At 38.4% G+C, this 16,103-nt stretch overlaps 1 protein-coding gene and 1 long non-coding RNA gene across 2 annotated transcripts in view; one reads left to right on the plus strand and one right to left on the minus strand.

Moving 5' to 3' along the window:
- LOC111098624 overlaps positions 1-112 on the minus strand; it is a 35,633-nt gene extending 35,521 nt beyond the window's left edge. Inside the window, exon 1 of the long non-coding RNA XR_005369035.1 lies at positions 24-112. This is a non-coding gene — a long non-coding RNA (uncharacterized LOC111098624). The remainder of the gene's footprint in view (positions 1-23) is intronic.
- CRACD (capping protein inhibiting regulator of actin dynamics) overlaps positions 1-16,103 on the plus strand; it is a 280,286-nt gene that overhangs the window by 132,181 nt on the left and 132,002 nt on the right. Inside the window, 1 exon segment of the mRNA XM_038556160.1 lies at positions 7,942-8,083. The gene's annotated coding sequence lies outside the window, so the exon portion shown is untranslated.

Consider the following 16,103-nt stretch of genomic DNA (forward strand, 5'->3'; position numbering starts at 1 on the left):
GATGTCTTTAAGTAGAAGCTCACATGAAATAAGATTATGTGCATATATTGATTGCTTGATCACAATGTGACCAGAGGCTCTCAGGAACCTAACCCTGTATTTCTCCTAGGAGCAGTGGTTCCATGGTTGCTAATTCAGTATCCACGGCAACTTAGTAGAGCATACCTACATAAATAACGAGAATTGACTGTACACAAAGGGAGTGCTTCCTTTAGAGTAACATATATTTCGCTAATAATGTTGGGTTAATGGTGAATATCAAATGACATTCCAATTGACTAAAGAGAATTATAGCATCATGAGATTTGAGCTGAGCTCCCAAGGCCTACGCAGCACAGGTACTGGCATCACTGGTTGCTGCCCAGGTCCTGGAGCCCTGTGATAGAAGGTGTCTTCTTTAAGAGAAAGGATGAGCTCATTTCAGCATTTGGTCAGTTGTGAGAGGCCCTTTAGAAAGTTTTCTTCAATGATTTCATTTCAGTGTAGTTCTCACTTGCCACCTAAAGGAGGTAAGAGTTGAGAGAAAGAAACATTTCTTAAGGAGTGTCTTTTTTTCCCTTTCTTGCTCTTTTGCTACTTTCTGCCTTTACTGTTTTCTTAGGGAAATCCATGTTGATAATTATTTTTGTTTCTAGCCACCCAGAAAATGGCATTCTGTATTTTACCTGGCCACCCTAAATTGAAGTAAATAGGTCCAGAATCAAGAATTGTGCATGAGAAATTACTAAAAGTTAGCTCTCGGCTGGAGCACGAACTTTGTAAAATTTGAGTCATTTAGGGAGTCATGAGGGACAAAGCTGCAGAGGAGGGCAGAGACCAAGTTATAAAGGACCTTTCATGGTAATACTTAACCACACTGTGGTAATTATTTGGTGGTTTTTTATATTTCTATCAACTGGGGCAAGATGTGCCTTTTCTTTCCTTCCCAAGTCTTTAACACCGTGATTTACAAGCTGTAAATGAAGATTTTTTTCCCCAATGGTTGTTTGCTTATTTATAAATGTTGAATATATGAGTATTTTGAATACCATAAAACATATAGAAAAGTGACATTTTTAAAGGATGAGACAAAGATAAAATATTAAAATTTTTATTTTATTAATAGTACAAAAATTCCTTTTGCTCAATGAGAGTGCATTCATTGAATATATGTCATTACTTTTTGCCTTGTTTTGTCTTGATTTAACACTGTGATATAGACATTTGATGGTATGGTTATAAGTTCATTTATTTTCATAATGTAAGTAGTTAAAAAAGATAATCCATAAAGAGATGTTTCTCCAAATAGAAGAATGACATTGTTAGTTCCACTTGGTAAATCATAATATATGTTTTTCAATTATATCCACCAGCTGTGCCAAAATTTTTGTTTTAATTCGGCTAATGTTTTATTTCCCAATGTTATTCAGTTATTTTTGTTAATTATTATTAAGGTATTACGTTTTTATATTTCTAGCAAGGAGTTTAAGACTCATTAAAATTCATTTGGAAGATTTAGAAAAAATCTGTTTTCAAGCTTTTAAACTATGCAGTTAGGAAGGTTCTTACTGACTACTTGTTCTTTCAGCATTCACATATTCAAATACTAGTGCTAGTAATCATTGTTCGAGACTAGAACAATAAGTACACAACAGACAAAAAATTCCTGCCTTCATTCAGTGGAAAAAGGAGATCAGCAATAAATTGATAAACAAGTAGTTAAAATGTTAGATGGTGAGAAGCATTAAAGAGAAAAAATAAAGGAAGGAAGGGGAATAATGGGGGAGTGCTGGGAATAGTTGCTATTTTAGATAGGGAGGGCAGAGAAAGCCTTGTGGAAAAGTGATGGTTAAGTAAAAACTTGAAGGAAGCAAGGGAAGGTATCTGGGGACATACTCCAGGCAAAGGGAATAGCCAGTGGAAAGCCCTGAGACGAAGTGTCCCTGACCTCTGAGGCACAGCATCATAGGGTCTTGAGTAGATAGAGTAAGTAAACACAAGAGCAGTAGGAAATGATGTCGGTAGGTAATGATAAAAATCATGTAATGACTTGTAGGCATTGTAGGGAATTTGGCTTTTATGCTGAGACATACAGGAAATCATTACATGACTTTGGGTGAATGAGTGGTATGATTTGACTTTGGTGTTAATAAGGTGATTGGCTGCTGGGGGCGTAGTACTGGAGTTGGGCAAGGGAGGTCATCTGGGAAGCTGTAGCCCTGATTTGGGTTGAGAAGATTTTGGTTGAGACTAACATGGTAGTATAGACAGTACGAAGTGATTGTATTCTTGAGGTATTTGGAAGGTAGATCAAACAAAATTAAAAAAAAAAATTTGCTGACATTAATTGTGGGAAGTGTGAGAAAGAGAATTCAGGGATGACTTCTCTAGGTGATGCTTTCATCATATTCAACAACAACAAAATCACCTCATAAAAACCTCTCCAAATACCCATTTTCAAAATATTATTTCTATAGAATAATTTCCTTGAAAAGTAATTATCACTTATTGTTAAAGCATCAACTTTATCAGAAAAATAAATAACAACTGGTTATGGGCAGAATTGCTATTTAGGAATTATTTTTGAAAAAATATTAAACCTGGTTTTTTTTAACATCAAAAATATCTCTTCTGAAGTGGACAGCTGATAGCTGGCATCACTGAAGCAGTCATGATATTTTAGAACACTTGTCTATTTTAAAAGAAAAAAATGTCAGGCAACTTAAAATTTGGTGCAGTGGTAAGCAAATAACCACTGTGCCTCTGGTATAAAAAGTTTTCTTCATCGTTCCCCATGTTATTATAGCATTTTTATAATGATTCTACTAAATTAACTATGCCACTGACATTCTTGGTGCTCTTTTAGATTTAACTTCTTTGCAGTAATGATTTGCCTATGAGTGAGGCAATGAGTGCATTTCTTTCATGTGTGGTATTAACTTTTCCAGGACTCCTTTCTTCACTCAATCAGTGCATATGTGCTCTATAAAACAGTTTTTATTAAAGAAGTCATTTATTAGAACATGTATTTCTTCCACAGTACTCCTTTAGTGGTTCACTAAAAAAAAATAGTTCTTTATGTATTTCATTACTGAGACAGAAACCTCTGTACTTTCATTGAATAGTATGGTAAATTTTGCATGTTGAATAATTTTTGAATATTTACTTCCTCAAATATCCACCAACATTTTCTTCACCTGTTGACTAAGGAATGTATTTGTTTGCCACATTTTATCTGTGCACTACTTAATTATCAATAAATTACTAATGCAAGTGATTGATTTTGCTGTATTATTTAAATCAGTTTTTACAGTGGCAGAACAGATATTTCACAGATGATGTGTGGCTTTTTATCTTTTGTATGAAAATACTTAATACTATGTATTGTATTGAGTATCCCAGTGACAACATCAGTGAAAAATATTTATTTATGTTTACATTCTGGAGACTTAATGTAATTTTATTATTTTTTTATTTCAAGTTTTTATTTAAATTGTAGTTGGTTAGCATATAGAGTAATATTAGTTTCAGGTGTAGAATTTAGTGATTCATCACTTACCTATAACACCCAGGGCTCATCACAAGTGCGCCCTTTAATCTCCATCACCCATTTAGCCCATCGCCTGCCCACCTCCCTCTAGCAACCCTCATTTTGTTCTCGATAGTTAAGAGTCTTATGGTTTGCTTCCCTCTCTTTTTCCCCCTTCCCCTATGTTCATCTGTTTTGTTTCTTAAATTCCACATGAGTGAAATCATATGGTATTTGTCTTTCTCTTTGACTTATTTCACTTAGCTTAATATTTCTAACGCCATCCATGTTGTTGCAAATGGCAAGATTTCATTCTGTTTGATGGCTGAGTCATTTATATTTATGTGTGTGCGCACGCACGTGTGTGTGCACACATACACACCACCTCATGCATTCATCAGTAAATGGGACATTTGGGGTTTTTCCCTTAATTTAGCTGTTGTTGGTAATGCTGCTATAAACATTGGGATACACGTGCCCCTTCAAATCAGTATTTTTGTATCCTTTGGGTAAATACCTAGTAGTGCAAAAGCTGGGTCATAGGGCTGGAGACTTCATTTTAAGATGTCTTTCTAATCACACTGGCTTATCATGTTGTTAATTGACCTTTTAAGGCAGAGTATGCACTAAGAATATAGTTCACTGCTAATAATAGTGGATGTAAATCAGTATTTTAGAAATCATTTCTTTTGATTCACATCTTGGGACTGATGATGTCTTGTCAGATCTTTAGGTCAACATTGTTTTGACCTCATAATGGTGCTGATAAAGAGCTCATGTTTGAGATTCCTGGAACTTTGCAATGTCCCCCTCTTTATTTCTGTTACTCTGAGTTGTCTCTGTAAAAAAATAAAAGCAAAACTCTCATGAACAAAATAGACCTGTGCTTGTCTTTCGGAACAACAATAGAGTAATTAAGGAGACATATTAATCTGTCTGAAATCAACATTGTGGGAAGAAGACTCTTAGGTAATAGAGTTGAGAATGACCAGCTTTGGCTGTTGAGCCTACTGAAGGATTTATTAGTATTACTTGTCTTTTTCAAAGAATCAACTTTTTGCATTTGATGACTTTTTACTTTAAAGTTTGTTGATTTCTGCTCTTATTTTTTATTTACTTCCTCATTCTTTGGATTTATCTGTTCTTTCTCTAATTCCTTGAGATAGACACATAAATGATTGCTTTCTAAACTTTTAAAATATAACTTTAGATGCATTTCACCGTTTTTTATCATTTCACTATTACGTTAAGTCAAAAATTTTTTCTAATTACCATTGTGATTTCTTCTTTGATCCAATGGTTATTTAGATGTGTACTGCTTAATTGTCAAATACTTAAGGACTCTGGTTATCACTTATATGTTGATTTGTAGCTTAATTGAAGACATACCGTGCTGTCAGTTAATTGGTGAGAGTGCTATGACAATTCAGTTGGGGGTGATAGTCTTCTCAACAAATGTTACTGGAATGAGTGGGAGAAAAGTTAACCTTCTTGCCTTTGGATTACACCACAAACAAAAGTTAATCTGAGATCATAAAGCTAAAACTACAAAACTTCTGAAGAATATTTTTTAGGCTTTTAAGTAGACTTTAAGCAAAGATTGTTAAAGGACACTGAAAGCACTAAGGGTAAAGAAAAAGTGAGAAATCAGAATTCATCAACATTAAACTATTCGGATTATCAAAAAGACAAATTGTAAAGGAAAACCACAGAAGGGAGAAAATATATGTAATACGTATATCTGACAAAGAACTGGTATCAGAATATAAAAAGAGCTGCTGTACATCAGTAATTAAAAAACTATAATTTGGGCAGCCCGGGTGGCTCAGCGGTTTAGTGCCACCTTCAGCCTGGGGCGTGATCCTGGAGACCAGGATCAAGTCCTATGTCAGGTTCCCTGTGGGGAACCTGCTTCTCCCTCTGCCTGTGTCTCTACCTTTCTCTCTGTGTCTCTCATTAATAAATAAATAAAATCTTAAAAAAAAAACAACTACAATTTAAGAAATGGACAAAATACTTAGAACAGATGTTGCATAAAAGAAGATATTTAAAAAGCTACCATTATTAGTCACCAGGGAGTTACAAATCAAAACTTCACACTAGAATGGCTCAAATTGAAAGTCTGCCAACATCGAAGGTTGATGAGGCTGTGTAAACTGGAACTCCTATGTATTACTGATAGGAGTATAAAATGATACGGCCATTTTGGAAAAATATTTACTATTTTCTTATAAAGTTAAACATTCGTCAATTCTGTAACCTAGCAGTTCCACTCCTAGGTGTTTATCCAAGAAAAATGGAAATACATGTTTATAAAAAGGTTTGTACAAGAATATTTATAGCAGTGTTATTTATAATGACCCTAAAATGGAAACTACCAAAGGGCCACTCATAGGGGAATATATTATAAGTTGTAGTATTTTCGTATAAAAGAGTACATTTTGTATGAGTCCATTTGTATGAAGTTTAGAACTAATCTATGGTAAAGAAATGAGAACAGTGTCTTGGGGTTGTGGCAACTGACAAAAAGGGGCATGAAGGAACTTCCTGGAGTGATAGTACGGCTCTATAGGAGCATTTTACTTTAAAAAAGTTATTATTTTTGCGATTTCCTTTGAATCTATATTATGTCAGAATAGTAAGTTCAAAAAAGTACTCTATGGTTTCTATTTGTTGAAATTTCTTGAAACTTACTTTATGACCCACTTTTGATTAATTTCTATAAATGTTTCATGTGTACCTTAAAAGAATATGTAGTCACAGTTGTTAGGTGCAGTCTTCTACATAGGTTATGAAGGCTGAGTTTAATTGTGTTACTCAAATCTTTTGTCTTCTTGTTCTTTGTCTTTTTTTTTTTTTTCTCTTCTGTGACTTACTGAGAACTATATGTTAAAATATTTTATAGTCTTTATAATTTCAAACACACACATCGCAGTTATTTTAAAGACCATATCCTATGACTCCTCACCTCTGGGTCCTGTTTCATTGTCCATTTCTTTCTTGAACCTATGCCCTGGTGTGCCTGGTTATTGTTGATTGAATGTGGGACATTTTGTATAAGAATCAGATACTGTAGATGGTGGTATCTTTCTCTGTGGGGTTTACTTTTGCTTCTGTTAGGCAGTTAGAGCAGGGCAAACGTCCTTCATCCAATGGAGGACCGAACAGATTTGATACTCAGCTCTGGCACTTTTTTGGTTTGCTCACTTTATGTGCCTCTAAGCAGCTGCTTTCTGCTTGACTTCTCAGCAGTTTTGCCCTGTGTCTCTTACAGATAAGTAGATGTCTTTTTTCTTCTTCATTTTTTTTTTCTTTTTTTAAAGAGAGAGAGGAAGAGGAGGGGAGGGGCCAAGGGAGAAAGAGAATCTTAAGCAGGCTCCACCCCCCAGCATGGAGCCCAACACGGAGCTGATCTCACAACTCTGAGACCATGACCTGAGCCAAAATCAAGAGTTGAATGACCAACCAACCGACTGAAACACTCAGGTGCCCCAAGATCAGTAGATGTCTTGAAAGGAAAAGCAGCATAGTGATTTGCCTCAGTTTTGTTTCTCTTTTCCTCAAGATATTGGCCTCTCATGTCCTGGTTACCTTGGTAGTACTCCAGTGCCTTCAGACAGGTTTTTAAATACCCAGCTTTCCTAGTTCAGTGGAAAGTTGGTCTGGTACAAACCAGCCCCTTGTAGCCAGAGCTGGGAATCCTTCTCTAAGCCCATACAGTCAACTCCTTGTCAGGGCCAGATACCCATTGTCACCCTGAGATTTGAAAAGATTTCTTTCTGTATCATTGCCCCAGAACATTGTCTTCTTGAGCTATGCAAAAGGCATATTTGAATCTGGGGCTGTCTCCTGGACATTTACACATCCATTCTATTTAAAATCTGCAGTCGCTGTGTGATGGTTTTCACTCTGGCATGTTTGTAAGAGATCCAGCGTGCCCAACCCACAGGGAGCCCATTAACCTAATTAACTCTGTGATTGGTATTTGAATAAAAAGGTTCCTTTGCTACCTCTGGGGGAGGAAACATTCTAATGATTACTGCCTTCAATTCTCTGCTAGGTTGAATTTGTCTTCTAGCTCCTTGAATTTTAGCTAAACTACCATGAAAAATAAATCTGAAAATTCTGTATATAAGAAGGATTGGAAGTCTCAGTATTCATGGATATGATTCTTCCAGTCCCTTCAAAAGTAGAAACAATTTATAAGAAATGCTTTTAAGGCCATAGAATAAATTTAGGCTAAGGAATGCAAGCTTAATATTATTAAACCTAATTTAAAATCTCAGCAAAAACCCACAAAAAAAAAACAAAAAAAAAACAAAACCAACAACTCCTGTTGTACTTCTGCCAGAATGGAAAAGAGATTGATTCTGAAGGCTTCCCAAGAGGACTGAAGTTATAAAGCTCTTGATGTTTTGTTTTTTTCTCAACAGTTCGCAAGAGCAGTGATGCCCAGGTTTTCTCAACAATGTACCCCATTTCCTGGCACGCTTACCCACTGATCTCCTTTTTATAAGAAGAAAATTTTGGTGGAGAGTTACCCAGCAAGGAAAGGACGTGTGGCTATTAAGTTAGGTAAGTCGTTTGTTTAGAGGATGAGGAGGAAAGTAGCTTATTGGGTAAGTACTAAATAACATTTTTATATATTGTGAGTGGGACTCTAGAAATGGATAGTATGCATTTCACTGTGAAGTTAAAAGATCCTTGTTACTGATGACCTAATTCTAGATTTAATTCTTAGCTCTTCTTTTAGCAGCTGTATAAACTTGGACATGTCACTTAAATTCTCTGATCCCCTTGTCTTTCATCTATAAGAAAAAATTAATATAAAAAGCTTTTGCAAATGGGAGGATGTAATATTAAAATGTAATTATCACTGTTGTTTTGTAACTACTATAAAATTCTATGAAATAATTAGTGGTCTTGTATCTCATGGTGCTTTTGGACCTTGGAGCTTTGTACTGTGAATTTGGGGGCTTCATCTTGAGTGCCAGTTGTGGGAGACCTTCCCCACCTGCCTCCCCTGTAAGAATACATTATACCATTCTCTTGTGTACAGGTATATGCTACTTTTTAGAAGGTAGCAAGGGATGAAAGTTAAAGTCAAGATCAAAGGAAAGAAAATAACTACCTATATAAGTTGTTATGGCAAGCATTTATATTAAGTGTTTGGATACATTATTTCATTAAATCTGCTACCAAATCTTGTAAGGTGGATGTTATCCATACCATGACATTTTTCCTTAAGAGACAGAATCCCTTAGGGAGTCACTTAGAAGAAGATAAAAACCATCCTGATTTATTAAAATTTGAAAGATATTATTGGATGGTAGGAATCTGAAGTTTTAAATTTTTTCTAATGTTTTACAGTACACATGTATGGCTTCTATAATTATAAAGTGGTTAATTAAAAATAAATAATGGATTTTAAGGAATCTTTGTCAAGCACCTATTATGAACTAGATACTGTTTTAGGTGCTTGTTCATATCAGTGAGCAAAACATGAAGATCCCTGCCCTCATGGCACTTATGTTCTAGCATAGAAAGAGACAGAGGATAAATAATGCATGTAATAGAGAAATAAATTACTAAGCTATTAGAAAACCAATAAGAATATGGAAAAGAGAAAAACAAGAGCTAAGGGGAATTGGGAGTGCTGGGTGGCACTTGGAATACAAATTGAAATGTTAAATGAAACTTCCAAGATCAGCTTCACTGAGAAAGACAGGAAATCAGGAGTTCACCCTGGGCAAGCTCCAGGCAGAGGAAGTAGCCGCTGCAAAGACCCTAAGGAGTGAACATGGTGGGATATTTCAGGCATAGTCAGGAGGCCAGTGAACTGGAGCAGTGTGAACAGGATAATAGTGGGAGGTGGGTTTAGAGAGGCAGTGTCAGCTTTGGAGAAAATAATGTCATTTCCTTAGTTCAAATTCATAAGAAAAGTTACCTGTTTTCTTCCTGCCTACTTGGTTTATTCTATGTGTATTCTTCTTCATTTAAAACACACACACACACACACACACACACACACACACACAATTATAACTCCACCACTGTATTAGTTTTTTAGGGCTACTCTAACAAAGAACCACAAACCTAGGTGGCTTGAAATCACAGAAATGTATTGTCTCACAATCCTATAGGCTAGGAATCTAAAATCAAGAGAGGGCCATGCTCCCTCTGAGACATGAAGGGGGAATCCTTTCTTACCCCTTCATAGCTTCTGGTGGTGACCATCAATCCTGTCTTTCCTAGGTTTGCTGCTGCATCATTTCAGTCTCTGTCCTCACATGTCATTCTCCGTCTGTGTGTGTGTGTTTGTGTGTTTATCTGTGTGTCTTCGTCTTCACAGTGCTATCTTTCCTTTTCTTAGGATAGCAGGCATACTAGATTCAGGACTCTACTGCAGCATGATCTCCCTTTAACTAATATACTTACAGTGATGCTCTTTCCAAATAAGGTCACATTCTGAGGTACTAATAGGGTAGGATTTCAGTATACCTTTTGGGGGCATAGTTTACCCATAACCATAATGAACAATAGTTGTTACTGTTCCCATCTTATTAGGGGTGAAGCAGCCTCAGAAAGCTTAAGTAGTTTGCCCAAAGTCAGAGTCAGCAGAAGCACTAGGTTAGTGCACTGCTGTGGCAGGGATATGAGATGGAGGTGATAGGGAACTATTATGGCTGAGGACAGGAATTGTGCACACACAACATTGCAGTCCCCATTCAACTCCTGAACCCCAAGATAGCTCACAATTGATGCTCTATCTCAGCATTCCTGTCAAAGGGAAAATAAATGCCCCCTCCATGACCCAACTCCCCATTTTGTGTTTCATTACATAGCATGACACACAGAGGAAACAGATGCTGTTTCCCTATTTTCGGAATTTTTCCCAAAAAATAATACTGTAATTTCTTTGACGTGTAGAACATTTTGTGACGAGACCACATGGGTTTTTCTTACACAACATAGGAAAATATACGGCTGTCTGAGTCAGTTGGCATATTGCAGTCGAATTAGGGGATTCTGAAAGCATTTGATAGATTTTGCTCTCATTATATTTAAAAATTCTTCCTTATTATGAAGCTTGTCTAGCCATTTGTGAGTCTGAAATCAGCATTAGAACTTTATTTCTAGTCTTAGTCTTGAGGGATATACCTGAGAAAAGGAAGGGTACACCAAAAGAGAACTGAACACTTTTTTTTTTTTTTTTTAATTTATGATAGTCACAGAGAGAGAGAGAGAGAGAGGCAGAGACATAGGCAGAGGGAGAAGCAGGCTCCATGCACCGGGAGCCCGATGTGGGACTTGATCCCAGGTCTCCAGGATCGCGCCCTGGGCCAAAGGCAGGCGCTAAACCGCTGCGCCACCCAGGGATCCCCTGAACACTTTTCTGTGAGTCTTAGTAACATCCCTGGGTCAGGCTACATGTGCATGAAGCCAACAAAGGCAATATTCCCAGAGGAATGTCTAGATCTTGGTCAAGGAAAAACAAATCCCAAAGCTAAGTGTTAAGTCTAGGTGGTAAGACAAAGCATGGCTGGAAAAAAGGTCATAAGGTCAAAATCAGAAAAATTAGAGGTATGTTAAGAAGTAGAATGTGAGACATATTGAATGGTTCAGAAAGTTGGTTGGGTGAGGGCTTAGGAGGCTTATTTGTCCATGGCCCTGACTGCATGGTGTGAAGTGAGAAGGAGGAGGTGTCCTGTAGGACTGGGCAATCCCCTACCTGCTTTTAAATAGAGTCATTAGCTATTTCTTATTACATACCCTTGTAGTTTCTTTTCAGGGCCCCTTCTTTTTACCTCTGTTTTCAGTATGATTTTATTCCTCCTAAGTTCTTGGACTTCTCGTTTCACTTAACAGCTGACTGCTTTGGATCTGTGTGTTGAAGCATTCATTCTTCTTAGTATCAGAAAAGGGAAAAACTGCCTCTCTTCCAAAGATGCTTCTGCTCTGTTAAAATCGATTTTCTTTGATCCTGAAAGAGTGTGGCAAGAGTAAGTTCTTCATATTTTCTGCTGAATTAAAAAGACCCATAGTCTTTGTTTGATGTCCCCACCACAGAAGGCCACTCCCCAGAATGCAGCAGTCACCTGGGTCTGGTGTGGAGGAGGAGTGCAGGGTTCATAAACACAGGTGCACCCCATTGACTGTTGATTATCTAGCCGGCCCTTTGTAACTGCAGATAAGCAGTTGCTGCTCTTGTTACTGCTGCTGCTCGCTAATTGTCAAAGGCCAAGCAAGCCAGGGGTCACTGGTTTTAATTACTTCCCTATTATAGACATTTTGTGAAAATACTAGGCTTTTCACAAGAAAGGCCTAAAGGTGACAAGTATTAGGACGTAGGGTCTGCTTAGTTCCTCTAAGCACTATGAGATGGGAATAAAATCCTCCTTATTTCCCAGTAGCAGTAGATTGTTGAGCAGTGAGAAATACAGAGGCCTTCAATTAGAAAACAATTATAAAACATGTATTTTTTTTTATTCAGGTGAAATTCACATAGCATAAAATTAGCCATTGTAACAATTTATTTATTATTTGAGAGGGGGAAGAAAGCACACTCATGAGCGGGAGGGGCAGAGGGAGAAGGGGAGAGAATTTGAAGCAGACTCTGCACTGGATGCGAAGCCTGACATGGGGCTCTCTGCCTTACGATCCTGAGATCACCACTTGAACCGAAACTAAGAGTCGGACACTCAGACCAGCTGCACCACCCAGGCACCCTAGAATTAGCCATTTAGAAGTGAACCATTTAGTGGCAGTTAGTACATTCACAATGTTGTGCGACAATCCCAGAACACTTCCATCACCCCCTGAATTAAAGCCCCGTACACATTAAGCAGTTATTGCCCATTTCTCCTTCCCCTCAGCTGCTGACAACCATCCATCATCTTTCTGTCTCTAGGGGTTTACCTATTCTAGCTTTTTAGTATAAATGGAATCATATAAAATGTGATTTTTTTTGTGTGTCTGATAAAACACTTCTTTTTAAGTGCAACAAATGCAAATCATTTGTTTTTTTCAGTCTCCTCTTGTCATAACACTGGGAGAGCTGGGGTGCTGCAGAAGTATTAACATCTCTGTAATTAGGCCCTCACAGAGAAAAACCTCTTCAGGAATACCTGCTTCACTTCCACTGTGGGTGGGTTTCTCCATACAAGATAACTAGCAGTTTAGAATTAAGTCGCCTAATCTGCAAGGATATGAAGAATTCGATTTCGCTTTAGGAAAGAGATCAATTCCTTCTGGCATCCTTTTCCCCCACCTCCAATTTAGGTCCTTGTCTAGTGGTCCGAACACCAATTTATCCCATCATCCAAATGAAGCTGTAATTGATACTTTGGCTTCAGGATAGCTGGAGATTATATTGCTAGCTAAGCAAGAAAGCAGAGTCTTTCCCGCAGGGAATTGAATGATACCAGCTGTGGAAGATGAAAATTTGAGAAATACTTTAGTCTCATCTTTTGAGGAGGTTGATCATCCTGCCACCTCCCTTCTCTTTCCGGTGAAATAGAGGCTGCTCAGGGAGGGCTGTGGGATGCAGACAGCAGAGGCCTGAAATGAGATTCCTCTCTCTGTCTGCCAGACGTAACCCAAGTCGGTTGCACAGATGAAGCCGGCAGAAAAAGGAGCTGGATGGCAAACAAGGTTCTGAGGGGACCAGGATTCCAGTTAAATCCTTTTGTGGAAGCAAAAGAACCTGCTAGTCTAGTGATGCAGAACTCAAGAATTAAATTGGCACAGAGCTAGTGCTTTCAGTAAATGTAACCTCTGTAAGTCTTTTCTGTAGATGCCTTGGGAGCGGGAGGACAGTTAAATGCAGGACAAATTATGGCTTGTTGCCCTCAGATGGTGATTATCATGTATGTATTAGCCAGGTGTGTTTGACACATTGACTGTCTGCTCCAAAATATCTCTTCCCCAGATCTGAGAATACCACCTGTAGAGTAACTGAGGGGTGGGGTGGGGCACTTTTGTTGATTTCCCTCCCTTCTCTCCTTTCCTCCCCCTTCTTTCATCTTTTTCTATCTCCTTCCCTCCATTAACATATATGGAACTTGTTATATGCCAGACACTGTGCTAAGGATATGAACTGTGACCCCGCCATCCCTCCCATTGTCTCCTCTCTAAATGTGTTCTCTTGCAGTTGCCGAGAATAAGTAGTTGTATACTTGTCTGTCTCTCAGAGAAGGAAGTAGCTTCTAAAGCCCAGAGTCCTCGCCTTGGAGCTTTTGAATCTAACATGGCCCAGCAGAACTTTATGGAATTGAATTCAGATATGTAAGCAGATAACTATATAAAATGTGCTTAGTGACATTTGAGAGAGTTCTGCACAGAGTGCTGGGAAACACAAAAGGCAGAGTAAACAACTGCCAAAGGGAGCCACAGGGCCTCCCAGAGGTGTCATTTGAGCTGTCTTGAAAGATGAGAAGGTGTTTTGCCAGACAAACAAGGTGGAGGGCACACAATCTCCAGAGGTCACACCTATGTGAATATGTTTCTTGGGAGGAGCCTGTGATCCTCTAAATCCTGCCCTTTCTTTCTTTAATGAAACTTCAGAAGATTAGTACCTGATTCACCATTCACCACTATCTTTGGATCAAGCCCACAAACAGTGTAGGCATCTCTTCCAGAAAGTGATAAGCCGGTTTCTTTTTCAGGGCTACAAGCCCCTCCCCCACCCAAAATTCCTGTTGAATTCCTTATCTCTAAACTGTCATGTATTTTAATCTTCCTTTTCTTTTCTTTTTTTTTTTTTAAGATTTTATTTATTTATTCATGAAAGACACACAGAGAGAGAGAGAGAGAGAGAGAGGCAGAGACATAAGCAGGCTCCATGAAGGGAACCCGACGTGGGACTCGATCCTGGGTCTCCAGGATCAGGCCCTGGGCTGAAGGCGGCGCCAAACCACTGAGCCACTCGGGCTGCCCTAATCTTCCTTTTCTGTGTTGAAATAAATGTTTTTTTTAAAAATCTTTTTCTAAATTAGTTTGAGGGGAGCCAAGAGTTCACTTCGATAATCCTTTCACTGTTTCAACAAACATATGCGGAATGCTTCCACTGCTCTGGAGTCTCAGGTTACAGAGAACAGTGAGATAGTTCTCCCAAGAAGACTAAAACGGACACGAAACAGGAAGCTAAAGTAACACAGAAATGGTCCTCCTTTAGCATTTATGAAAGCATGGTCTTTTGGGGTTGAGTCCCACATCGGGCTTCCTGCATAGAGCCTTCTTCTCCCTCTGCCTATGTCTTTGCCCCCCCTCACCCCCCTGCCCCCCCCTCATATGAATAGATAAATAAAATCTTAGAAAAAAAAAAGCATAGTCTTCACACACAGAGTTGGCATTGAAACTTTTTGGAATATATGACTCCAATTCTGAACTGAAGTTTAGAGGTCTAAGGAACAAGAAAGCCATCCTTACCACTAGGAATGCTTACAAGGAAAAGTAAAAAACACCTTTAGTCTAAGCTTTACTGGGTACATATTTTAAGGAGCCTCAGGAAGTCCCATTCCATGCAGAAAGATACCCCAAAGGGAGCATGTAAGATAAAGTTTTGTATTCTATTAAGTATTTGATCACATGTACTTATGTATTTTATTTATTTTTTTAAGTAGGCTCCACACCTAACAAGGACCCCAACATGGGGCCTGAACCCATAACCCTAAGATCAAGACCTGAGCTTGAGATGAAAAGCCTGAGATCAAGAACTACCCAGGCACCCCTATACTTGTATATTTTAAAAACATGCCGGGATCCCTGGGTGGCGCAGCGGTTTGGCGCCTGCCTTTGGCCCGGGGCGCGATCCTGGAGACCCGGGATCGAATCCCACATCGGGCTCCCGGTGCATGGAGCCTGCTTCTCCCTCTGCCTATGTCTCTGCCTCTCTCTCTCTCTCTCTCTCTCTCTCTCTCTGTGTGTGACTATCATAAATAAATAATAAAAAAAAAATTAAAAAAAAAAACATGTCATTTGATGTTCATTTATTTGCTATAAATTTTGGTGTTTTTGTAAGGACTTCAGAATTTTCTGGAACTAGAACCCCAATTTATTATTCTGGTCATAGGTCATATAAGGACATAGCTTACCAGGGCTTGTCTTACTTTCCATAGTAGGGAACAGCTTAGTTCTTGAGTCAGATAATGCCTATAATTGGTAAGGTTGCTCACCTAGGTGCCACCTCTTTAGAATGCCCTCCTTTTCTCTCTTCCCATCAGCCTAGCTGCCCCTAAGACAAATTTATATCCCAGCTCTTCCATAATTCATTCTCTCATACCCCCCACTTCCCAAAAATGATTCATTTTTTTCTTCTAGACTTCCACAAAGCTCATCCTGCCGCCGCCCCACCTGCCACACACACACACACACACACACACACACACACACACACACACAGAACCTAACATTTTTCTACCCAGTTTATAGTTTTTGGTAAATGTCATATCACATATGAAATGATAATTTCCTTGGATTCAGGAATATTTTGATTTTTCTTTATATCTCATCCCTTTTTCCCTCATTCCAGTACCTGTCACAATGTAAAGCTATAATGGATATTCAATAATAATCCACTGAAGTGGCATCAGGG

Source organism: Canis lupus, chromosome 13 (assembly GCF_011100685.1).
Source record: "Canis lupus familiaris isolate Mischka breed German Shepherd chromosome 13, alternate assembly UU_Cfam_GSD_1.0, whole genome shotgun sequence".
In the NCBI taxonomy this organism is placed as follows: domain Eukaryota; kingdom Metazoa; phylum Chordata; class Mammalia; order Carnivora; family Canidae; genus Canis; species Canis lupus.